Genomic DNA, 27552 nt, shown 5'->3' on the forward strand with positions numbered 1-27552 from the left:
TTATCCATATCATCAAGCCCAAACCAATCAATCACAAAGAATAATCATGCCTAAATAGACTATAGGGTAATCCATAAACTAAAGTGTCTCAAATAATGATGGAAGTAAATGAATGGATTAATGATATCACAATCCCATAGGCAATTCTCCTATTCCAATCTCCACTAATGTAGCAAATCACCATCAAAAGATCAAAAGGACTTTCAAGGGTTGTAATGGGGGTAAGGGGGTGATAATGTGGCTAACAAGAAAGGATAAAGGTAACAAAATATGAGAATAATCAAATTATTAAAAGATCAAGAAACACTCAAATTCTTTTTTTTTTCTTTTTTTTTTTTTTTTTTTTTTGAAACAATTGGGAGAAGGAATTTTACAACTATTCACCAATGCTAGCATATAATTTTGAAGCTTTTAGAGGGACTACATAAATAATATTGACTTTGAATTACAATTGTCCCTTTCAATTCACCCCCAAACTCATTTCTTTGTATACTTGAGTGGTGAATTACTTTACATACCATAATTGAATTTGCTAGCCTTTTTACTTTAGCCACTTCTCCCAACTAATTATTATTATTATTAATTAATTTTTTTTTTTAAGTGTATCTATCACTCAAAGAATTATTCTCATGGAGGGTAGGTAAGCGTTTGGGTTTATGGCTAGGCATTAATGTGGGTTCTAAAGGAATAAGAGGGATAAATGTAGGCTCAAATTGGTTCCAAAGGGAAATTTTTAAGTGAGGTTGGCTAAGGCTAAAATATGGATTTAAAATTCAAAGAATGCCTAGATCATTTCTTTTTCAAGTGTATGCTATGATTTCGCCTTGAAAGGTTTAGGAAGATTGTTCTAGGATTGGTGAGACATCAATTAGCTACTTCTCACCTTAGAGTTTTCTCTAGGCACTCAAAGTCAATGCAATTGATTGGGTGGCCCTTGGCTAAGAAGATATAAACTAAAGTAAGAATCTAATAACTTTGCACCTATCTAGAACTTTCAATCCACCAAACCCTTCTAAAAGTAAGCTCAATTTCTCTTCAAAGCAATTCTCAATCCTCTAAGGACAAGGTAAAAAATTATTTTTATGATATGCATGATCCTAAAATGAATGCATAAATCAAATTAAAACTAAGTGTAATCTATATGAAAACTATATGCAAATGTATGTGTATGAGTATAGACATGTGTGGTGTATGTATAAGTATATGGATTATCTATATATGAATGAATGAAATGCAATAAATGAATGAATGAAAATTTTTAAAAATTTTGCAAAAATTTTGCCCTCACCCCCAAACTCAAATGAAACATTGTCCTCAATGTCTAAAAGGAATGCAAAGATGGGCAAAATTGTGTGAACTAATCAATTAATGAAATATATATACAATTGGGGATTAAATCAATATAAGCTCAAGTATTTCAAAATTAGCTCAAACTGATATTAACAATGAAGCTTTAGAGAGAAAAAATGTGAAAAAGTATCCCAAATGTATGAATTTACACTGCTTAAGATGTTGCTTAACCTGCTGCATAGGGTAAAGCGAAAGCATAAGCATTGGCAACATACCATAAGCTTAAATGGTGTAAGGGTAAGCTGTTACCTCCAACTGATGTGGAACAGGTGTGGCTCAAAGAAAATTATGCAACTCGTTAATGTCAGCAAAATTAGGATTGAAGAAAAGATAAAGTGCAAAAATAATGGTCAAGAAAATGAAAGAGTGTAAAGAAATAAAATGTAACAGTTAAATCAAAAATTAAACTAAGAAACATTCACAGAGTGTTTATGTCCATATCAGAAGATAAAATAAAATAAAGTAAACTAAAGGAAAGAAGTGCAGAGATAATAATAAAAACTAAGTACCAAAGTATTACAACCATGACCAAAGTTTGAAAGCTAAAATAAACAGATTACAAAATAAACTTAAAAACAAAAATTAAAACTGCTGCTACTGATCAAGTTCTGCTATCAAGCCTTTGTTGCTGCATCAGGGTCTGCTTCAGGTTCTGCAGTTGGTTCATTGTGATCCGAAGCTTGAGCGTTTCCAAGTTTTCTTAAGTCTTTCATTTCTTGAAACATGGCTTGGCCCCAATGATATAAATTGTTGTAGGATTGGGCGGTTTGTTGTAAAGCTCCAAGATTTGAAGTTGATGTTGCTTGTTTCTTTTTAATAGATAAAAATCTCTTTTTAAGTTTCTTTTCTAGCTTCTTCTTTTGGTTAACCTGCTCTTGACCCATGGCTTCAATTTTGATTTCTAAGTTTTTCAAGGAAGCAAGAATTTCTGTGGTATCAGGTGAGGGAGCAGATGGTTGGACAGTGAAATTTGTTATCCTGGATTCCAAGGATTTTAAGATGGATAACATGTCCACGAGAAGTGTGGGGTAGAGGTTGGTTGTGGTTCAGCTTGCAAAAGTGGTGGGGTTTTCAGTAGCTGGGGTATCAGGATGCTGCTGTAACAGAGCATATGTGTGGCCTATTTTCTCACAAACATCCATATGCAGAACATGGTGTCGTTTATGTATGATTCCCCAGAAACTGGCAGCAATTTATATAGACTAGCATCAAAGCTAAATGATTTTGCTATGGCAGTTATATACCCCCCAAAAACAATACTACCTTTAGTATGCTTGGTGACAATTTGGTGCCAATGAGTAGCTATTAAATGGGTACTTATCGGGTTTTCTCTCCTTCATGCACCACAATAGAAACAAATCCCCGTAACCCACAATATCATATCGTGTCCCCTTCCTAAAACAAAGGTAAGTAATGAACCTATGGAGGTATTTCAATACATGGTCAACTATCCTAGAGGCTTTTGCAGTCCTCTGCCTATAATAACCTCCAAAAGGTGCAATATCTTTCCAGACTGAACAGGTCATAAACAGTTCTTGCCACTCAATGTTTTTATACCCCGAATCCTGAAAACCAAAAATGGCATTCAAAGCACCTATGTCTAACTCCCTATCAATTCCAGCACATCGAAAATATATCATATCTTTATGTTCAGGCACTGTTGGTTTGAAACTCAACTTTAGGGAACTCAAAAATTCGAGGGTTAGATCCTTGTACACTGGTTCCCTAATTTTAGCAAAATCAATCCAGCTAATAACATCCAAATAGGCAAATACAGAATCATAAATGCCTAATTCTTTCAAAATCTGCTCATCCATATACTTGTTTGCCAAAATAGTTTTAGAAAGCAATTTCTCATAGGCCTTTTTCATATCCATATCCCTAAAAGCCCAAGGTAATGGAGAAATTACCTCCTCTATAGTATCTGCAGATGACGCAGGTGCTGGAGAATGTAAGGGAGACTGGGTTACTGGTGTTTGGACCGCTGGTGCTGGGGTTTGCGAGGAAGACCTGGTCCTTTTGCTAACTGGTTCAGATGACTGAGGTGGAGAGTTTAAGTCGAAGGGGACAGAGGGTACTCGTTTCCTTTTGGCGACAGGGGTTTTCTTAGGTTTACTTGCAGCCCTTTTTGTTTTTCCTTGGGTCGTCGTTTGAGTAGGAACAGGGTCAGGCGGTGGTTCTGGGGAATGGGTGTCGGTAATTGGTGTTTCATTTGGCGGCTCGGAGTGCGGCGAGAGGGGAGTCGGCGGAATGAGAGGTGGTATTTGGCTTGGGGGCGGGGGCGGTGACTGAGGTGGTGGTGATTGTGGTAATGGCGGCGTTTGTGGTGGTGGGGACTGAGGTAGTGGCGGACTGGGGCTGGGGTTAGGGTTTGTGGGTAATGAGGATGGAGTACCCATTTTAGATTTGACAGAATGTCGAAGTCCACTGAGTTTGGGTTTGTGAGAGGACCACATTTTGGTTCTTACCATTTTAATGAAAAGGAGGAAACCTTTCGGCTTCCTGCAAAAATTGCCGGAAAAAATGGCGTGAGGAAGGAGTCGATGAGGTTTATCGGGAGTGTTGGCGAGGTTTTTGGAAAATTGGCGGAAATGCTGGGCCTTTTAAAATGTGGGGTAGACATGTGGTATTTTGGGCCATGCTTAGGGTTAGGCATAAGGTTCAGCAGAAGTTGCTTAAGACTTTGCTTGACAAGCAATGTCATCAAGAAGTTTCAGGTGTTTTGGGCAAAATTGTGGTTTTGCTTATCAAAATTAGTCCAAAAGTTATGGAATGCTATTGTAACCCTCAGCAATTACCAAATACACACAAACACCATAAAATTTAGGGATTTCAGTTCATCTCTCTCATAAACTTACTAAGCATAGCACATGTTCATTTAGCTTTTGCAATCATTGTTCATTTTAGGCACCAATTGTGACTATCCTTTTTGCACATTTAAATGAAATGGTCTCCTTTCTAAACTTACACCAAAAGCATATTTTCAGAAAGATTTTGCATAAGTTCCAATCAACCAAGAATTGCAGAAAAAATGTAGGAATTGACCTTTTTAGCAAGCATGAACAAGAACATGAAAGAGCAAAAATCATAGATTGCAGAAATTAGCAGCAATTCCAACAAAAGCATGCAAATTCCTATCAGACTACAAAATTATATATACACTAAAAGGTGAAACTTAACAAACATTATTTTTGCACTTCAATAAAGCTCTCATCAGTCCTAAATATCAAAATTGATCCTCATTCAAGTTGCATTTCACAGAATTTACACAAAACACAAAATCAAACATATGCTATCAAGTAGACTGTAATTTGAGCAATTTAGCACAAGTTTAAAGGTGTTATCGTTTCACGTAATCGCATTTGTGCAGAATGTTGCTTATACTTGCTTCCCTTTAATTCTTTGTTTTTGCAACAAGTGTAAACTTGCCCATTCTTCATGAATGGCCTACAAAAGATAAACAAATGTCACTTTTGAGATTAATGAGGGTGAAAACTGAAATGAAAATGAAATGGAAAATTAATGAACTATAAAAGGATACGCTTGGGTTGCCTCCCAAGAAGCGCTTGTTTAAGGTCTTAAGCTTTACCTTCCACTCCAATTCTCCTAAGTATCCCTGACTGGAGAACCAAGCCATGAAACCTCTACAAACTTTTGCGTGGGTTCTCCAACAATATAATGTTTTAATCTCTGCCCATTAACTTTGAAAGTCCCTGAGGTCTCATTGCTTATCTCAACAGCTCCATAGGGGTATACTTTTATAACAGTGTAGGGCCTTGACCATCTTGACTTCAATTTTCCTGGAAATAACCTTAACCTAGAATTGTATAGGAGAACAACATCACCTTCTTGAAATTCTTTCCTCCTAATATGCTTATCATGCCATTTCTTAGTTCTTTCCTTGTAAAGCTTGGCATTTTCATAAGCATCCAATCTAAGCTCCTCAAGTTCATTTAGTTGCAGCATTCTTTTTTCTCCCGCAGCTTTTAATTCAAAGTTCAGTGTCATTAGGGCCAAATAGGCTCTATGCTCCAACGCAAACGGTAAATTAAAAGCCTTCCCATAAACCAACCTAAATGGGTTAGTTCCGATAGGGTTTTAAAGGCTGTTCTATAGGCCCAAAGAGCATCATCTAACTTTAGTGACCAATCTTTCCTCGAACAATTCACTGTTTTCTCAAGAATTCTTTTCAGCTCTCTATTGGAAATCTCCACTTGACCACTAGTTTGTGGATGGTAGGGTGTTGCAACCTTATGCTTCACACCATATTTTTGCAATAATCTTTCAAATTGATGGTTGCAAAAATGAGAACCTCCATCACTTATAATGGCACGTGGAGTTCCAAATCTTGTAAAATGAACTTTTTAAGGAATTTAATCACAACTCTTACATCATTAGTTGGAGATGGTATAGCTTCAACCCATTTGCTCACATAATCTACTCCAACTAAAATGTATTTGTGTCCCAAGGATGATGGAAAGGGTCCCATGAAATCAATGCCCCACACATCAAATAGTTCCACTTCCAATATATTTTGGAGGGGCATTTCATCTCTCTTTGAGATATTACCCATCCTTTGACACCTATCACATGCATTTACAAACTTCCTCACATCCTTAAACATGTGTGGCCAAAAGAACCCTGCTTGAAGAACTTTTTCTGCAGTCTTTGTCACACTCATATGACCCCCATAAAGTGAAGAATGGCAATCTTTGATAACATTCCCTATCTCCTCATCAGCTAAACATCTTCTAATCAGCCCATCTCCACATCTCTTGAACAAAAATGGTTCCTCCCAATCATAATTCTTCACATCAAAGAGAAATTTCTTCTTTGCCATGTTAAATCAGTGGAAGGATTCCACACACTAGATAGTTCACAAAATCTGCATACCAAGGGGTTTTTGTATTCATGATTACTAACAATTGCTCATCAGAAAATAATCATCTATTGGGGCTCTTTTCCCATTGTCTCCTTGTTCTTGCCTCAATCTAGATAGATGATCCGCTACCACATTTTCTACTCCTTTCTTATCTTTAATTTCCAAGTCAAACTCTTGAAGGAGTAACACCCACCTTATCAATCTAGGTTTAGCCTCTTTTTCTCAAGGAGATACTTGATAGCTGCATGATCTGGTACACTATTACCTTAGACCCCACAAGATAGGACTCGAATTTGTCTACTGCAAATACTACTGCCAAAAACTCTTTCTCTGTAGTAGAGTAATTTATTTGAGCATCATCCAAGGTCCTACTTGCATAGTATATTGCATACACCTTCTTATCTTTCCTTTGTCCCAAAACAGCCCCAATGGCATAATCACTAGCATCGCACATTAACTCAAAAGGTAATGACCAATCGGGTGGCTGCATAATAGGAGCAGATATCAAAGCTTCCTTTATCCTGCAAAAAGCATTCACACAATTAGTATCAAAATTAAATTCCACATCTTTACTCAATAAATTGGTAAGAGGTTTAGAAATCTTAGAGAAATCCTTGATGAATCTCCTATAACATCCAAAGATGCCCCAAGAAACTCCTCACTCCCTTCACGGATGTTGGGGTGGCATTTTCTCAATAACTTCTACCTTTGATTTATCCACCTCAATACCCCTGTTTGATACAAGATGGCCCAAAACAATTCCTTCTTGTACCATAAAATGGCACTTTTCCCAATTCAAAACTAAATTGAACTCTTCACATCTCTGCAAAACCTTAGACAAGTTAGATAAGCATTCATCAAAAGATTTACCATACGTAAAAATCATCCATGAACACTTCCATAATACCCTCAATCATGTCAGAAAATATGGACATCATACATCGTTGAAATGTAGCAGGGGCATTACATAGTCCAAATGGCATCCTTCGATATGCAAAGGTACCATAAGGACATGTGAAGGTAGTTTTATCCTGATCATCTGGGTGAATAGGGATCTGAAAGAACCCTGAATAGCCATCCAAATAGCAAAAATAAGAATGATGAGCTAGTCTCTCAAGCATTTGATCTATAAATGGTAATGGAAAATGGTCCTTTCTAGTTGCCTTATTCAATTTCCTATAATCTATACACATTCTCCATCCAGTTACAGTTCTTGTAGGTATTAGTTCATCATTTTCATTTTTAACTACTGTGATGCCCCCTTTCTTAGGTACAACATGAACTGGACTTACCCAATTGCTGTCAGAAACAGGGTAAATGATACCTGCATCAAGCAATTTCAAGATCTCCTTTTTCACAACCTCTTTCATGTTTGGATTCAATCTCCTTTGTGATTCTCGAGAGGCTTTATGGTCATTTTCCAACAAAATTCTATGCATGCACACAGAAGGATGTATTCCTTTAATATCATCAATGGTATAACCAATTATCCTTCTATGCTTCCTAAGAACTCTCAATAATTTTTCAACCTCACAATCAGTCAATTTAGCACTAACAATCACAGGATATGTAGAATATTGCCCTAGAAAAGCATACCTGAGATTTGTTGGAAGAGGTTTCAACTCTACCTTAGGTGCTTCACCTTTTTCAAACTTTGATGATGAAGTCGTTTCTCGCTTCAAGTCCCCAATCTTTTCAATATCAGCCATAGGCAATGGTGGATTTCCTTCCAAAATTATAGCATATTCTGCAGCTTCTTCAATCTCATCCTCTTTTTTGATGTTATGAACCAAACAAGCTTCTAAGGGATCTTTAGGATGTTGCTTTTTAAGCACTTCTCTAACTTCTTCATCTATCACATCAACTCTCAAGCATGAGTTTGAATCATCTTTCTTTTTCATTGCTTGAAACAAATTAAATTCAACTTTCTCTTCCCCAACTTCTAATGTAAGCCTCCCATTTTTTACATCAATCACAGCTCCAGCAGTAGCAAGGAAAGGTCTACCAAGAATAATAGGAATGTGTACATCCTCCTCCATCTCCAATACCACAAAGTCCACTGGTATGAAAAATTTCCCAACTTTCAGAGGAACATTCTCAACTACTCCAATTGGAAATTTAATAGACCTATCTGCTAACTGTAGTGATATGGTAGTAGGCTTCATTTCTCCAATCTTCACTTTCTCATAGATAGACAATGGCATCAGACTAACACTGGCTCCAAGATCACACAAAGCCTTATCTATACTAATATCCCCAATGTGACATGGTATGGAGAAACTCCCAGGATCTTTCAGTTTGGGTGGAAGCTTATTTTGCAAAATGGCACTGCTTTCTTCCGTGAGAGCTACAGTCTCAAATTCCTCCAATTTCTTCTTGTTAGATAAAATCTCCTTCAAAAATTTGGCATATGAAGGCATTTGTGCTAAGGCATCAGTGAAAGGAATAGTCACATGCAAAGACTTCAATCCCTCAAAAACCTTCCCAAATTGTTTATCCAATTTTGCTTTCTGAAACCTTTGTGGGAATGGTAAAGGTGGCATGTAGGCTTTAGGTGCAACATATTTGGGCTCCTCTTCTTTGCTCTCCCTCTCCTTACTTCCTTTTTCTTCCACTGAATTTTCTTTCTCAGCTTCAATTCTAACTTCAACTTCAGTTTGTTCATCTCCTTCTCTGCTTTTCTTTTCTTCAACTTTCTCTTCAATATTTTTATCCCCATTCTCCAATATTTTTCCACTTCTCAATGTAATAGCCTTGCAATGCTCCCTTGAATTTTCTGGTTGGCTAGGAAGCTTCCCAAATGCTTTATTACTTGAAGAGCTAGCTTGTTGAGCTATTTGATTCTCTAACATCTTGTTGTGTGTTGCCATTTGATCCACTTTAGATGCTAATTGAGAAATCATTTCTTGTTGACTTTGATGGCTCACAAGTAGAGTTTCAATCATAGATTCCAATCTAGCTGTCTTGTCTAGTTGTGCTTGTTGTGGTAGAGGTGGAGCAGTACATTTTGAGGTTTAGAAATTCCGGAGGAGGCCCTCTATTCTCACTGAAAATTCTGATTTTGTTGATATCCGTAAGGTTCTTTGAAAATTCTAATTTTGCCCTTGTCTACCTCCCCAAGAGAAATTTGGGTGGTTTCTCCATGTTGGATCATAAGTTGCAGAAAATGGGTTACCACCTGGTCTTTGATTGTAGTTCCCCACATAATCCACTTGCTCACTTGAAAAATCTTGATTAAGTGCAGAAAAATCTGCTGCACAATTGACATTTGCACTCAATTTCTAGTGTATTACCAGAACCTCCGGCTGAAGAATCTACTTTCATACTTAACTTGTCCATCTTCTTTGTCAAAGCGTCAAACTTAGCATTAATCATATTCATGGCGTCAAGCTCAAACATACCAGCTGGTTTCTTGATCTCATTCCTCTCACAACTCCATTGGTAGTTGTTATAAGCAATTTTATCAAGAGCGTAAAAGCTTCATCTTCGATTTCTCCATAAGGTCACCTCCAGAAGATGCATCAATTGTACTCCTAATAGCTGGTGAAACTCCATTATAAAAGTGTTGAACAAGCATCCACTTAGGAATCCCATGATGTGGACATCTCCTTTGCAAATCCTTGTACCTCTCCCATGCTTCATACAAGCTCTCATCATCTCTAGGTTTAAAAGAAGTCAGCTCATTTCTCAGCTTAGCTGTCTTGCTTGGTGGAAAATATTGAGCTAAAAATGCTTGAGAAAGTTCATCCCATGTTGTGATAGAACCTGGTGGCAAAGAATGTAACCACTCTCTAGCTCGGTCCTTCAGAGAAAAAGGAAATAATCTGAGTCTAATTGCATCATCAGAAACTCCATTTATCTTCAACATATCACTGATCTCAAGAAAGTGTGCCAGATGCACATGTGGACTTTCACTTGGATTTCCTCCAAATTGTGCTTGTTGTACCATTTGACAGAGTGCAGGCTTCAGTTCAAAATTATTAGCTTCTACCCTTGGTCTTGTGATACTTGGCATGAAATCTCCAATGTTAGGATAGGCATGATCCTTCACAGAGCGGTTGTTATTGTTGTTGTTGTTGTTGTCAGCCATTTCTTCTTGTACTTGCTCTTGCTCTTGTGCTCTTTCTTGTTGTTGTTGAGCTTTAATTTCAGCTTTTCTCCTTTTAGATTCTGCTCTTAAAGCCTTTGCTGTCTTCTCTATTTCTGGGTCAAAGAATAAATTGATTTCTTCACTTTTTGTCCTTCTCATAAAATATAGCACCTGAAAAACAAAAAAATAAACAAACTCTCAAAGTAAAATGGTAAAAAGAAAATAAAATAAAATGCCCAAATTAACCAAACAAACAATCGTTCAATATCAAGCAAAAATCAAATCCCCGGCAACGGCGCCAAAAACTTGATGTGACTAATCCGCAAGTATACGGGTCGTCTCAAGTAATAAAGTGATGAATCGAGTATCGTTCCCACGAGGATTTGCTGTTTGATTACTAAACTATGAATGAAGCGATTATTTGGGCTAATGATTAATGAATAAAAGGTAAATGTAAATGAGCAAGGTAAATTGATTAATCTAATTGAAATGGGTAAAGAGCAAACAAATAAATTCTAATTCTAGCTCGCAATTAAACTAGAATTAACAATGGGTAATTTAAACGAAAGTTTAATTATGGTAAAAGTGATTCCAGAGTTGGGGGTTTATGCATAAATTAATTGGGATTTGTCTTGGGCATTCCAATTTTTAAAAGAAAATAGAGTTTGAAGGAAATTGATTCTAAATCCCTTTGATATCTTTTTCAAGCAAATCAAAGCGTATTCTAAAATAACCAAACCTACTTTCGTATGTATTTGATTATTTTAAAACCCATTAAGTTTTGTAACCAATAATTAATTCCTCTTAAAGTCCTAGTTTATTTCTAAATCTAGGTGATTTTAAGTTCCAATCCTTGATTAACTATCAATGACTTTCACCTTTCGGTCCTTCAATCAAAGATTAACACAATACCCAATGGGTACCAACATTAGGCAAGTAAATCAAGCACACAAGGAAGGAATCAAAACTCATATTTATGTAAAATAAGGAAATACCCAATCCAAATCCACAAATTAATCTAAAACATATTTCCCAACTCTGAAATCTAAAGAAATTACTCACTCATGATGGTATTTACAAGAAATATAGATGGAAGAATAAAGAAAAACATGATAAAAGGACTGAAATAGGAAAACCCAGGTGGAAGAACCAAGGTCTCTGGTTTCTGGAGCTCAAAAACTCGTGCAGCAGCTCCTCCTCCAAGAGAAAATGGCGCCTCCTCTACCTCTTTCTATATATTTTCTTTCCTTTTTGTTTTTCCTCTCTTCCTCTTATGGCAAAAATAAGGAAATGATAAATTTATATGGTTCCTAAAAGTTACCCTAAAAGTAAATAAAAGGCAAGGAGTGGATGGAAAATGAGGTGTAAAATTATCCAAGTCAGCAGCACTATTCACGTTCTGGGCATCATGCTAAGGGTTCGGCTTAACCCTAAGCAGCTTCTTAGCAAATTTAGCCTCTGGTCGCACTGTCTGCTTAAGGTTAAGCAGACCTTCAGCAAATCTCGGCAGACTTATAGTAAAATGGATTTTTCTGCTCATGCTTGACTTGTGTTGCACCTTAAGCATTGCCGCTTTACCCTGAGCATGACCTTAAGCAAGGTCTCAAGCAAATTTCGGCTGGTTTGCTCTTTCAAGGCTTGATTTCTTCAACTTTCCTCCATGCTTAAAGAATCCCAAATTTCTTCAAATCACTTCCTAATGCACTCATTGATCCTCGATTTGCCACAAAATCCTATCAAAAACAACAAAATTACAAAAATCAAATATAAAGTATCTAAAATTAACAAATAAACTAAAATAAAGCTAAAAACATAAAATATACTAAAATATAAGGGCAAAATGGATGCAAAACTACCCTAAAATGCCTATATGAAATGAGTGTAACAGCCATGGCCACCCAATCAGTAACAAGGAATACCTTAAATGAACCTATAATCGTATGTTACCATGTACTAGAATCTCTCTGTTACAAAACCCCAATCGTATGTTACCATGAACATTATGTTCTCTTTTGATTTTAATTCTTAATTAAAAAGATTTTCTCATCAGCAACTCTTTTCTGATTAAATTTGTTTATCCTGGTTAGGAACTTGAAACATCAAGAACAATTAAATGAACATAAGATTTTATCCCTATTTACTTAGGGTAACAGATTCCATCTTGATCAATACTTATCTCCATATATGATTGGTAGGAGCCAACACATGCCCATATATCCATACATAGTACAAGTATGAAAGCAGTATCAAACTCAAACTACCTATATACAAGGTAACTGTGTTATCTCAGGTCTAAAGATTATATGCACTGATATGATATATGACAATGCATTGACAAGAGTAAACTTCATGTGCTTGTCATATGCGTCACTGGTTCGGCCTACTTGTCATGTGTAAGTGCCTATCATGTTTGTTATGTGGCATGAGACTCACCACTCCATCTTATTTATATCTCATATAAATATCTTGGGAACAAATATGATTACAATCTTTCTGGATAAGTCATGTCCTTTGTGAAGTATCCTCGATTGTGAACTAATTTATGATACTTTGTGCTATAATACTGTCACTCATATTCTTAACAACTTAAGAATAGAATTTCTAACAAAATATCAATGGACCTTTTCTATTACACATAAATATATTATGTAAACGGAAAAGTGAAATTGCCTTTTATTAACAAAATATGTATAAGATACATACTAAATGATATACCCTAGGGCATACTACTAACACCATCTTATGCAAGAGATCGGAGAAGCATTGCAACTCTGCAGAAATGTGCATGGCTTTCTGCATAGTTTATGCACCTTCAAGGAGGATGAATTCAAGCTTGCCGAAATCTGCATGGCTTCACGTATAGGCTATGCAATAGCTTATGCAACTGACCGAAATATCTCCCAATCCTACCAAAATGTGCATAATATTCCGTATAGCTTATGCAAATGCTCATGTACCTTTACGGAAACTCTCTGAAGCTTACTAAAAAATGCATAGAGACGTGCATGGCTATGCAAACCTACTTTTACTCATTTTGTCTAGTTCTAACTCTGCACAAAGATTGCATAAGCACAGTTTCAGCCATGCAATTCCTCGTTAATTGACTGAAGAGGTAAGATTTTATCACACGTGTATGATCTCACCAAACACCATTTTAGTCCATTTTTAGGGTTGATGTCAGAGGATATAAAAATGCATTATTACCTCATTTTGAAAAGGAGAAAAGGGGGGCAGCAGACAAAAAAAGGAAAGAAAGATTCAGAGAGCAAGAAAGGAGTCGCAAATCTCCATCCTTTTTCTCCTCCACCATATTCTACATTTCTTTCATCAGGTTTCTTCAATTTTAATTCTCTTTTCATCTTTTATTTCTTTATTTTGCTAAAATCATTGTATCAAACATGAGTAGTGAGTAGTTCTTTTTAGATTCTAAAGTTAGATGTATAATATTTGAGATATTTTAAGGATTTGAGTTGATTTATCCAGATTTTATGGGTATTATGAGGTTTTATCCATTTTTTGTGTACCTTATGACATGCTTAGTGTAGGATCCAATTAAATATTATTCTTAATCCTTGGTTGAAGCACCGAAAGGAGAAAACTCAGCGATAGATAATCAAGAAATTAGACTTAATTAACTTAGATCTGGAAATAGACTAATGATTAAGATGATTAATAGATTGATTAAGGAACCTAATGAGTCTTAATTAATTTTAACTCTACAAAAGTAGGATTAAGTTAATTAAGGCACTCTTTGTCTCACTTAAAAGAGTATTTAAAAGATTTAAGAATTAATATCCTTGAAACCCATGATTTCCATGTGTTTGAATAATCAATTTAAAATCCCAAATAGCTTAAATATAAAATCCAAAACTCTGGAATCATCCTTTTATCATTGTTAGTGGTTAATTTTTATTGCTTATTACTTAAATTCCTGCCTTATTTCATTTTTCTAAATCTATTTCCTACAATTTTAGTTAAAATTTTCCATATAGATAATTTCTTTATTGCATTTGCAAATATACCCTTCAATTCCTGATCTCTTCATTTAATTACTTTTTAGTTTAGATTTAGTTAAAACTAGTTTATTTCTATATAAAAAATTCAATAATTAACACAACTATTCGAGAGAACGATATCTTATCTATACTACTTGTGCGACCCATGCACCTACGATTGGGCCACATCAATTTGAATGGCTAAAATTAAAGGAAAAAAAAGAAAAGAATACTAAAGTAAAATTGTTTAATTAATTAGCCAAAAATAGAAAAGCTAAACCTAAATATAATTTATTAACTATGCATTGGTCCGTGGCGTTACAGTAATCTCCAAACTGTGAATTTATATGTTCAAACCACAATCATGGTTCAATCAACAAAAAACGTAATGGTACATTAATTAATTTGTCAAATCTCATATTTGTCGCAATGTTCTTATCTTTTTTTTTTACAACTAATATAAATATTAAAAAATGATAATGATGATGCAAGTGTAACCGTTTATTTTACATGTTGTCTTGTAAGAAATATGCCTATGATGTCTGATATCAAGAATTGCTTATTTAATCTTCGATTGTTATGGAGCATTTTTAACTACAACTAACTCTATACTAACAAACACAATGCTAAAAAGCACTGAACTTGGAGAACAATTGAACATTGTCCACAATAAAGTAGTAGCAACAGGTGATGCTCGCCTCTATAAAGTAGAACCATGCTAGTCGTCAATATTAATTTATGTACAGAATTGTCACGATTTCTAACAGAATTATTAAATAAGACACTATGAAACTTACACAGAAAGCATCCATGTCGATGAAGCCATTTTCTTCTTTATCACCAGTTGAAGTACTTGGCACTAATGAAGATACTGCAATACTACAACTTTTTTCAGTGGCATTCCATAAAGGAAAGGATTTTCCTCGTGGCCACTCTTATTGAACGTTGTAAATTGTGCAACACTTTCAGGAGTCTTATCAGATAAATTATTGTGCGTTAAAATGAATACAACAAGAAAATATAATTCAGTAAGCTAAGGAGGTATTTTCCCCTCCAAGTTGTCGTTGGAAAGATCTAAACTCTCTATGTGCCTTGGGTTCGAAAATGTAGGTGGGATTGATCCTATCAAGATGTTGTGGGACAAATTCAATACTTGGATCATGCTAAAGTTTCTAATCCTAGTGGGAATCTCTCCCATCAAATTGTTGCAAGAGCAAGGACAGAGGGAGCTTAGGGCCAAGGGGGCACTGCGCCTCCTTGAGATTTTAAAAATTTTTAGGGTATAGTGGTAATTTTTTAAAAATAAATATTTTTTAGGATAATTTACACTTTAATGTTTAATGTTTAGTGAAGTTTACAACTTAGTCTATATATTTTTAAAATCAAATAAAACAGTTTCTCATTTTATAATCTATCATCAAAATATTCCATATCATAAATTTAATGCTTTTTTTTTTCAAAAATATTACTATTTGTATTTTTTAAAAAATTATTGTTTGTCCCTCCAATATTTTTATCTTTGTGTAAATTTTATTCATAGTTTAATTTTGATCTCTTAATATTTTATATTTTTATTTTAGTCATTATACAAGTTGTAATAACCAGCACCATGTTGCGGAATACTTTTTTTAATATTAATAATAAATATAATTAATAAATAAATAATATTTATATTAAAGATATATCTAATTCTATTTTTATAATAATATAAAATATTATACTTATATCTTATAAACAGAAATATTATATATTAATATTTAATATAGTTATTTAATCAATTCAATTAAAATAAAATTTATATCATTTATTATATTACATATCACTTATATGTATAATTTAATTCAAAATCAATTAATATTAATAATATAATATTTATTTCATATTTATTATAATATATTGAATAGAATATAAATTGATATTTAAAAAATTCTTAATTATAGGATTTAATTACAAAAGAATATTGTATTACTGATTACAAAAAGTAAATTAATTAACTCATCTCAAAAAAAGTCTAACATTATTTTTATGGTAATAAGTTTAATAAAAAAAATAATTTATATGCACATTATTTTAAAAAAAAGTTATTGAAATATAAATTAAATATATTGTAAATTAAAGTAGAATTTAAGAGCAAATTATTACTTTTAAACTAAATTTACATATTTAATAGACTGCTAACAACTTTAAATAGATATTATGGAAAAAAATTATTAATATTTTTTAATTTTTTTAGATAATAATGATAATAATTACAATATTATAACAAAATATAATAATGTGAGACAAAATCTTACTATTTTAAAATATTGTTTATAGCAAAGAAAAAAAAAAGTGCAAGAAATATTGCTAAAATAGATAAAATTTTTTTTTGTTATTATATTTTCATATTGTAATAAGATGAAATACTTATATTTCATCAACATTATATTAGTGTATAAAATTGTCAACTAATTAAAAAAAATTAAAATGAGAATAACAGAAAAATAAAATAATTTAAATAATTAAATTAGATAAATAGGAATTTGAAAATTCAATTAACAAAATTAAACATCTAAATAAAAATTTAAAAGGGTTTAAATATTTTTTATATTTAAAAAAAATTCAACTCATTGAAAAGAAAAAGAAAATAGAGTAGTATATTAAAATATTTAAAGATATATTATGCAAAAATAAAAAATAAAGATATTGAAAGTAAGGAACCACAATAGGTTAAATTATCACAACACTATTATTTAAATAGTGAACTACACTTTATTATAAATAAAATTGTTTCAAAATTATTTTAATGAAAATAATAATTAAATAATTTAAAAACAATTGAAATTAAAATAAAATTTGAAATGAGAAAAATAATTAATATACATAAGTTGTTTAAAATAGAAATTAATATATATATATATATATATATATATATATATATATATATATATATATAGGATTAAGGAAGTAATTTTAGCGTTATATGAATTCTTGGTTTTCTCATGTGATCGATTTTGCCATTTGTAAACTTTTTGTCACATATTTTTGCAAAAAAAATAAGAGATTTGGTTTACAGTGACCGTGGTTTGATCAGTACAATTCTGAATGAAATTAGTAATTCAGTTTAATTTTTAAAAAAGTTGGAATCGAATTTTAGAGTTATTTTTTATTTGGTTTAATTTTTATTAAATCTAATAGTGAATTTTTTTTTCCAATTTTTTTTAAGTAACTCAATTTTAACATGAAATTGAATCTAACGTTTTTAATTCAATTCAAAAAATAAATTTAGGCCAATTTATTTTAATTCAATTTTAGATTTAAATTAAACCAATTTAATTTTAATTTAACAAAAAGGATATTAGATGTTAAATAGTTTTTGTTCTTTAAAAATTACAACAAAGAGACTTGGTGATGGTAATACTAATGTAATGGAAATTAAATTACATTAATTTAATTAGACGTGGAATATAATTAGACGGTAAAAAACGACACTGAAATCAAATGGCCCACAAAGTAGAAAATGAGTTTGTAGAAAAAGCATAGGAGAGAGGTAAAATGGTAATCCTGACCATTTTGGGCCTTGTTTAATGCAATTCCATATTGCATGTTTAAAAAAAAAAGGTGACACTTTTACTGTTCTTAAGAACAATAAAAGTGTCACCTTTTTTTTTTAAACATGCAATATGGAATTGCATTAAACAAGGCCCAAAATGGTCAGGATTACGTGAAAAAGTTACAATAAAATAAGGTTTCAAATCCAGCTCCAGCAGAAATCTTACTATAGAGAGAGACCCAACCAAAAACAATAAAACCACCAAAATCCATATGCCTATAGGATTCAAGAAGTTTCTCCAAAAAATGAAACCATCATATGAGATCTGCCGGATTTCCCGTTAGGACACTTGTCACCAGTAAAACACAATGCTATTCACCCTTAAGCAAACGGACACTACCTGGAGCAAAGCAGTGGCGAAGAAACTCAAACACAATAAAGGCAAACAATTGGCACATACCAAAACACCAGGAAACCTCAACCACTGCTTGATATAGGCCACTAGATCTAGCCAAACTGTAGCATATGCTAAGAAGATAGAGGCTTAAATAGCATCAGACCAAGGCATTTCAATCTTTATAGCCTTTGGGTTGGCCATTTTTGTCTCTCACTAGTGGACTCCTTTGCGGACCTTCTCTCCCCATGATAGCAACACCACCGTTCAACCAAATCAAAAGCAGGTCCTATAGGTGCTCTCCTTTCTTCCTACCTGCACAAAACAACCTACCAATCATATATATGCCAATCTCAGGGATGAGGGAGAGCTAACCTGCTCACCTGTTCGGATAACAAAACAGTGAACTCTTCCCCTACCCCGAAAGGTAGGGGAAGACAGCTAAGACTTCTCAGCTAAACCAAGAAAAGAAAACAGGGACTAAAAACTTGGAGAGAAATTTTCTCTCCCTTAAAACAAGAGAGAAAACTAACCTTCTCTAGTAAAAGTGTTACCTGTTTTAGTTATATATAATAATTTTTATAAAAAACTTCATTTTGTTTTTTATTAATATTTATTCTCCCTCCAATGATAGATTTCTAATTCCACCCCTATTTCAATTGAAACAATTAAATTTTAATCATTTTAATGAAACCAATAATTTAATCGTTACATTTTCAAAATCAAATAAGGTAGCTACTTACTTTATATATATATATATATATATATATATATATATATATAACAACCCTCACCTGACTACAGTGTAGCCAAGTGAAGTGTGCTACATTTGGTGCAGGAGCACCCTATCTTGTCTTACTTTATTATTTTAATAATTTGATCTCGTTATATTTTAATATCAATTATTTTTCTAGAGAGAAACCAGTGGAGTTTTTTCTATTTTATTATCAGTTGATGTATTTTTCACTATTCACCTGCTTGAAATTTTCAATAATATTTTACAATAAAAATATCATTCATGCTCATCATATTCATCTCACATTCAATTCTTGTAATTCACATACTCATTTGTACAAATCTATTCATACTCAATTCATATGTAAACATTCTCAAATTACATAAGCAAAATTTTTAAATTTCCTTAATTTACATAATTCACAAAATAATAACATAATTTCATAATTTACATGATCTACAACTTATTTACAGTTCCACAATCTATATTTCAACATACAATTCATAGTTTACATTATAAATAATAACTAATTATAATGTACAAAATACATAATACGATCTATATGAATCCTATCTATATGCATTGCTGAGGAGGTGACAATCTTGTACACTTCTGACACTTTCGCAGATTTGGACTCTAAATTCTCCAGTCTAATGTCAAAGGTCCCTTAGGCAAATCCCATATCGGCAAAGCACGGAGATGGTTTTGGGTTTAAAAAGTAATGATATATAAGATGGGGGAACGAATCACTAGAGGCGCCTTTTGGTGGAATGGCCTAGAGAGTTGGAAGAACTTCAGGGTTAAGCGTGCTCGCTTGAGAGAAATCCTAGAATGGGTGACCTCCTAGGAAGTTCTCCATTCCACCTATGGGACAAAACCGTGAGGCTTGCGGCCAAAGCAGACAATTCCTCTAGTGATGGGAGCCCGATCGTTACAATTGGCATCAGAGCCACTCGCGTGTCCTCTTGAGCGATGGTGAGGTAAAACTCAGTGAGGACGCTGAGTCCCGAAAGGGGGGGAGAAAGGTCCCTTAGGCAAATTCCACATCGGCAAAGCACGGAGATGGTCTTGGATTCAAAAAGTAATGATATATAAGATGGGGGAACGAATCACTAGAGGCGCCTTTTGGTAGAATGGCCTGGAGAGTTGGAAGAACTCCAGGGTTAAGCGTGCTCGCTTGAGAGAAATCTTAGGATGGGTGACCTCCTAGGAAGTTCTCCATTCCACCAATGGGACAAAACCGTGAGATTTGTGGCCAATGCGGACAATTCCTCTAGTGGTGGGAGCCCGATTGTTACAAAACAGGATGGTTAAAATAACTTTTTATATTTTTTAATTAAATTTGCCTTTCATGATTATTTTGGAAAAAATGAATTTGAGATAAATTGGATAAACTTTTTAATTTTAGATCATCATAGTAATTCATAACATAAAACATTTATTCTAATTTTAAAGTAATAACAATTTCTATACATATATCTTGTGACAAACCAGGAAGGTTAAAATAACTTTTTATATTTTTTAATTAAATTTACCTTTCATGATTATTTTGGAAAAAATGAATTTTAGATAAATTGGATAAACTTTTTAATTTTAGATCATCATAGTAATTCATAACATAAAACATTTATTCTAATTTTAAATTAATAACAATTTCATTTAATTTTTAGCAAATCAATTTTATTAAAAAAAATTAAGGTGTTTAATTTCAATTATAGATTAATTGTAACAATATATTAACTTTTGTAAAAATTCTCTTGTCAACTTTATTTATTTAATAAATAACATATTTTAATTGGGTCTCCAGAACTAAATTTCGAACTTCGTCATTGTGCAAAGGAGATTGATTCCACAAAGGTAAGAGAGAATGCTTTCCTAAAAAGAATAGGATACACTTTTTTTTTTTTAACAGAATAAACCATTCATTCATAAGAGAACAAATGTACATCATAAAGACTCTGGGCCCTTAGCCCTCTAAGCCATAGTCCTGCTCCTGCATACTTTACTGAGCCCCAGTCCATACAAAGATTGGTAGAAAGCCTAACTATCAAAACAGTAGCCAGGTCGAAAACCTTAAAGTCATAAAGCACATCTTCCAAAAGATCCATCTTCCCCTCACCATAGCAAAAGAAACCAGCTTACAAAGGGAACCATAGATCATTTGGCAACGTAGACTGTTGGGATTTCACCACAAATAAACATGCATCCACTCAATATAAATAATAAAGTCGCAGAGCAAAGAAACCAAAGGTAGAGTATCAAGGCAAAGAGTAGTGTCGGCCGAAGGAGCAACGAACCCAAGAGATGTCAAACGAGCCGGCAACAGACGTGGCGGAGCTCTGGCGTCACAATCTCATCTAGCCAGGACGGTCACCCGTCCTTTGAGGGTACCAACCAACAAAGTCAAGCCATAGATATGGCTATTGCAGATTCACCCATCTCAAATCTTTAAAGAATCCCTCACAAGGAAGCACAAGATCTAGTCTTCATCTAACAAAACCTGATGCGGCTAAATCCCCATCCAAGGAGGGGTACTGAACTCCACAATTGGAGAATAAAACAAAAACAAAACCAAAAGAAAATGAGAAAGCAACAAACTACAAACTAAAGACAGAAAGAAGGGGAGTGTCATCAGCCATATGACCGGACCTCCGTCGAAAACTAAACCGAGTTTAAAAAAAACTTTAGAGAGAAGAGAGAGCTCAATGTTTAAAGAGAGATTTTTATTTGGTTAAAACATAGCCCGATGACTCACATATGGAAGCTTTAATAGGATACACTCTTTGTTATAAACTCTAAAGATTGTTGTATGGGATCAAGAGATGGAGCTGAATTAGTAGTTTGTTGCCTATTCCACTCACTATTAAATTTTAAGCAAGGAAAAATATGACCAGAGAGATTATTGTATGAAAGATCAATCAAGTTTAATTGATCCAACTTGCACATTATGACTCAAGATAAGATAGCTCAAGTGAGAAAACCTGCCAATCCAATATGGAATAATACCTGTCAAAACATTGTAACTAAGATCTATTGTCATTATCTCAGAGTAATCACCGAATGCATCTTTCAATGATCGCCACAATTTATTCTTAGACAAATAAGCTTGCTACAACTATTAAGGGCTAAAGTTAGAAGGTAGATTTCCAGATATAATATTCTCAGAGAGGTCTAAAACTTCAAGCGAAGACATATTTCCCATCCATTTTGGGATCCTTCCAAACTGATGGTTTTTGTTCACATACAACCTAGTTAAAGAGAAGCAGTTAGATAAGCTACCTGGGATACTTCCATTGAACAAATTACCATCCAATAACAACCACCACAAGTTTGTTAAGTAAACTTTTCTTGAGAATATTTGTCCTTGCAACATATTATTTGATAATATAAGAAACTATAGCAAGAAAGATCCCATTGTTAAATGTTCAGGAAACCCACCTGACAATCCGTTGTTAGATAAGTCCAAAATTTCCAATGGACTCATGTTGCTAAATGAAGAAGGAATGCTACCATTGAAACCATTTCCTGGCATTTTCAAAGATGTTAACATTGGCAATGCTACCATTGAAAACATAGCAGATATTTTTGGAAATATCCAAGTCTGACATATGCATATGAGGACGAATTGGCAATTGAAGAGGTCTTGAAAGGGTATCATTGACTAGATAAAGTGTTTGTAATTTTGTGTTGTTTTCTAGCATCCAATATGGAAAACTATCCCTCATTTCTATGTGCGATATTTCAAAGAATTTTAGGTCATAATGATGGTAGAGGAATTTGGGAAATGCTTTGCCCTAACCATGACTAGAAAAGACAAGGGACTTTAATTGGAACTTTGGGGTCAAACTTGACCCCTTCATTTTAGAATGTATTTCATTATTCCTCATATCCAGGTGCTTATGTTTTGATGGTTGAAAAAATGGTGAAAGTGTGATTGGAATTTGGAAATTATTGTATTGAAGAAACAATTGACGAAGGGATACAAGATTTCTAAGAGGAGATGAGGAGATATTTCCTTTAAAGTGATTGATATGGAGATTTAATATTTAAAAGGATGTCAAATTTGCCAAACACCAAGGCAAAGTGCCGTTGAGATCATTGAAGCTAATATCTCGCTCTTGAAGATATCTTAGCTGGCACAGGCCTGAAAATTAATTTTTTTTCCACAGAAGTTTAGGTATATATCGAGCTCTAATTCACCAGAAATCACCTATAGAGCAGGTGGGTTTATCAACATCACATTTAGATGGGGTAAGGTGCCAATAAGTTAATAACCTCTCAGAGATAAAGTCTTAAGGGAGGTTAGCAATCCAATAATCTGCAGGAAGCGAATGTTGACAGTAGAGAAACTCAAGTCCATATGTTCCAAATTTTTTAAGTTAGACAAGCCTGCAACAATTTTTAGATAATAGTTTAATTAATATGGAACTATAATTTATTTTGGAAGTGGGGTACTGAAAATGATAAGTTGACCAAATCAAACGCTTCATAAATTAAAGATTAGGAAATCATGTATCATGTACATAATTGTGGGATTGAGAGGTTGAATATACCTTGAATGGGCAGGGTACCATACAAAAGTTTAAGAGAAGGTAGTGCTCTAAGGCTTTAAAAGGACTCCTCATCAAGAGAGGAGTAGTCCAGGAATAACTCTTCCAAGTTCATCAAATTATCAAACTCTAGTGGAAAGGTGCACAAATTTAATTATATTAATGTAAACAAGAATATAGAATTAAGAATGAAATTTCAGATATCATTTCTACAATTTTCACCTCTAGCTAAGGTTGTTTCTTCAATAATATTATTCCCTCTTAGATAAAACGTCTTAACGGATGGAAATACTCCCAAAGATTGCAAAGAAATGCTTCCATTGGTGGCCACATCATCCAGTAAAAGGATGCTTAAGTTGCTGAGACCTTTAACATCTGCAGAGAGAGAAGATCCATGGGTTCTCATAACAAAATGACCTAATAAGGGCTTGTAAATGGAAATATATATTCAAAGGATTGAGGATTTTCATACACCATGAAGGGACTTAAAGCCTTCAATTTTGTTGCGTCCCATATTTAATACCTTTAAGATTGTTAGATTATTCAATTATGTTATATAATTAATGTCAGTAATAGCATAAAGATCATTGAGACTTGAGAAGAGAGGAGAAAGGAGGAATGTCAAGCTCACTTTGTATACTGACTATGCCTTTGAATCTAAAGTTGTATATAAATAGTGACTTTATAGATGCAATACCATTTAGAGATGATAGGATACTATGGATGAAGATATTTTCACTTAAATCATGAATCTTCAAATTGTTGAGTCTTGACAGTCCTTCAAAACTAGCTATGCGATTGCTACTCAAGTAAAGAGCACTAAGCTCTTCAAAGGGCAGAAACATAGAGTCATTTAGATACCAATCTCCCAAGTTCTAATTCCTTGTATTTGAAAGAAATACTTTGGAAACTTATTCTATGGTGAGGCTACATTCTACACTCTTCTAATTACAACAATCACTCTATGTCCCTGATACATGCATTTTGCATAGTCATTTAGGTTAGATTTCATGGCCATTTCATTCACTTGTTAGTCACTTTTAGCCAATTTTATTAGTTATTTAGATAGTATTCCATAATTATCAATTTTTGGGTTAATTTGTGATATTGTTTTATTTTGTAGGTAAAATAGTGTTTTTTAGGGACTAAAAAAAAATTATGCCAATGAGGAGTGATTCCTATAGTCAAAGATATCAAAAACAAAGCTTGAAAGTTCAAGAATGCAAAATAGCTGAAATGTGCATAACTTACTGCATAAGCTGTGCAGTTCTGCACAGGGAGAAGAAGCAATTTCCCAAACTTGACGAAACCTGCATAAGTTATTGCATGACTTATGCAAGTTCATGCCTTGCTTATGCAGCTTCACGGAAAGCTGCATAACTTATGCAGTCTCGCACTCTGCTTATGCAGCTTCATGGAGAGAGCCCCTAAACCTACCGAAAACTGCATAAGCTACTGCATAACTTATGCAGCATCATGGGAAGCACCTGGAACCACCAAATTTACTCAGAATCTGCATAGGAAGCTTGCACAACTTGTGCAAGTCTTCATAATGAGCTGCCAGAAGAATTTTTACACATGAATCCCTTCCTCAAACACACCATTTGTAGGGTTATTTGTCAGAAAGTATAAATAGTGCCTCATTTTTGGCAATAAGAAGAAAGAGAGGAAGATAGAGAGAGGGGCAGAAAAATAGAGCAGCAGCCGACTTCCATTTTTGGGAGCAGAATCCAGCTTCTTCTTCTTTTCTTCACCATTTTCTACATTTCTCCTACCAGGTTTCTTTAGTTTCAGTTTATTTTCATGATTTATTTCCTCTTTTACTTAGAATTTCTTGTGTTAAATATGGATTGTGAATAGTTTTTTTTGATTCTGGAGTAAGGGATGTAATATTTTGATTATTTTTGTGTATTTGAACTAGGTTAGTCCCAGTTTAATGAAATTTATGAGGTTTAATCTATTTCTTGTGTGCTTATTCACGTGCTTAATGAAGGGCCCCATTAAGTTATGTTCTTAATCCTTGGTTGAAGCACTGAAAAGAGAAAAACAAGTGATAGTTAATCAAGAAATTGGATTTAATTAACTTAGATCTAGAAATAGACTAAGGGTTAAGAGGGTTTTAATATATTGATTAAAGAACCTAATGGGTCTTGGTTAATTTTAACTCCACGAAAGTAGGATTAAGTTAATTAAGGCACTCTTTGTCTCACTCGAAAGAGTTTTCAAAAGATTTTAGAATTAATCTCTTTTAAACCCATAAATTTCATGGATTGTGCTAGCTAGGAAAAATTCCAAATTGACTTAAATATGAACCCTTAACTCCAGAATCGTCTTTTATTAATTATTGCTTGGAATTTTACTTTTGACTGTTTAGTTTAATATCATTTTATTAATTTTCATTATTAATATTATCAATTTCTTTATTTTGTGAATTATTAAATTAGTCATTGTTTGAATTTAGTTTTGCATTTTCATATCTTATGCTTCAAATTCCCAAATTTCTTTTATTTATTTGATTAAAATACAATTTTAACATAGTTTATTTTACATCAAAAATTCAATTGAAAACACAACTCTCCGTGGGAACGATATCTTTTTCTATACTACTTGAACGACCCGTGCACTTGCGGTAGTCCACATCAAGTTTTTGGCGCCATTACCAGGAAGTTGTTTGTTTAAGATTGAATTCTTGATAATTTTAGTTGTTTATAGTTTTTATCTTCGTTATCTTTTCATTTTGTGTTTGTTTATTCTTTTTAGGTACTCTTAATCTTTTATGAGAAGAGCTAGAAGCACAAGTGACACATCCTTATTGTTTAATCCTGAAATTGAGAAATTCTGTAGAGCCAACAAGAAAGAAACCAGAAAAAAGAAAGAAGCCTTGAGAGCAATTGAAATTGAAGCAGAAATGGCTGATGAGAGAGTTAGAATTAGTGGTGGTAATGCTGGAAATCATCGAAACAATGAAAATGCAGCTCATGGTGAAGAAGTTGTAAATGCTAATGTGCCTAGGAGAAACATGAAGGATCATGCATTTTCTCATTTTGATGACTTGAGAGAGAATATAGCAAGACCAAGAATTGATGCAAATAGCTATAAGATGGATTTTGGAGTACTACAAATGATTCAGAATTCTCAATTTGGAGGTCATCCTTCAAAAAATCCTCATACTCATCTTAAGAAGTTTGTTATGATCTGTGACATGCAAAAGCAACCAGGAGTGTCTGATGATGCGGCAAGGCTAAAATTGTTTCCATTCTCTTTGAAAGATAAAGCATTGGATTGGCTTAATTCTTTACCTCACAACTCAATTACAAATTGGGAGCAGCTCATTGATGCATTTCATGCCCAATACTTTCAACCTGGAAAAACTCAAGAGTTGAGGAATCAAATGATTGCTTTTAGACCAAGAGAAGATGGGACTCTTTATGAGTCATGGATGAGATGGAAGGAGTTGGAGAGACAATGTCCACATCATGCCATTCTTAAATGGATGATAAACCAAAATTTTTACACAAATGTCACTCCTACTATCAGAGGAATCATTGATGCTCAAATTGGAGGGGAATTCATCATTTAGCATGAAGATGAAGCTTATGAGTTGTAAGAGAAAATAGCAAAGAACGCTCATCTATGGAGTAGTCCAAGAGGGTCAACTCTAACTCAAAAGAGGTTACTGGAATGTATGAGCTTGATCCATTCAACATGATCAATGCCAAATTTGATGCACTCACTAATGTCCTTGCTAAGAAAATGGAGAATTTAAGTATGTTTTTCAGTTCATCATCATGTTCTGGAAGTTCTCAACAAGTTGCTTATGCAGAAGGAACAATGAGTTGTGGAGTAGATTATCCTTCATATGGTTGGAGGAATCATCCCAATTTTTCATAGGGGAATCAGCAAAATCAAGCTTCAACTCAGAACTTTCGACCACAATAACAAGGGCATCAATACCAACAGCCTAGGCAACCACCACTTGGTTTTCAATAAAGGAATGCAAATCCTACACCTCTATCAAAACAA

General features: G+C 33.7%; 2 non-coding genes and 1 pseudogene across 2 annotated transcripts; 1 reads left to right on the forward strand and 2 right to left on the reverse strand.

Moving 5' to 3' along the window:
- The first annotated feature begins 9819 nt into the window (after positions 1-9819).
- Positions 9820-9926, forward strand: LOC131175682 (small nucleolar RNA R71). The gene has a single exon (XR_009145874.1). It is a non-coding gene; the product is annotated as a small nucleolar RNA R71 (small nucleolar RNA).
- Positions 9927-15400: 5474 nt separating this feature from the next.
- On the reverse strand, positions 15401-23935 carry LOC131175266 (receptor-like protein 8; annotated as a pseudogene).
- A 2969-nt stretch (positions 23936-26904) lies between these two features.
- Positions 26905-27012, reverse strand: LOC131175737 (small nucleolar RNA R71). The gene has a single exon (XR_009145926.1). It is a non-coding gene; the product is annotated as a small nucleolar RNA R71 (small nucleolar RNA).
- Between the last annotated feature and the right edge of the window lie 540 nt (positions 27013-27552).

The sequence above is a fragment of the Hevea brasiliensis genome, chromosome 17 (genome assembly GCF_030052815.1).
Source record: "Hevea brasiliensis isolate MT/VB/25A 57/8 chromosome 17, ASM3005281v1, whole genome shotgun sequence".
Taxonomy (NCBI): domain Eukaryota; kingdom Viridiplantae; phylum Streptophyta; class Magnoliopsida; order Malpighiales; family Euphorbiaceae; genus Hevea; species Hevea brasiliensis.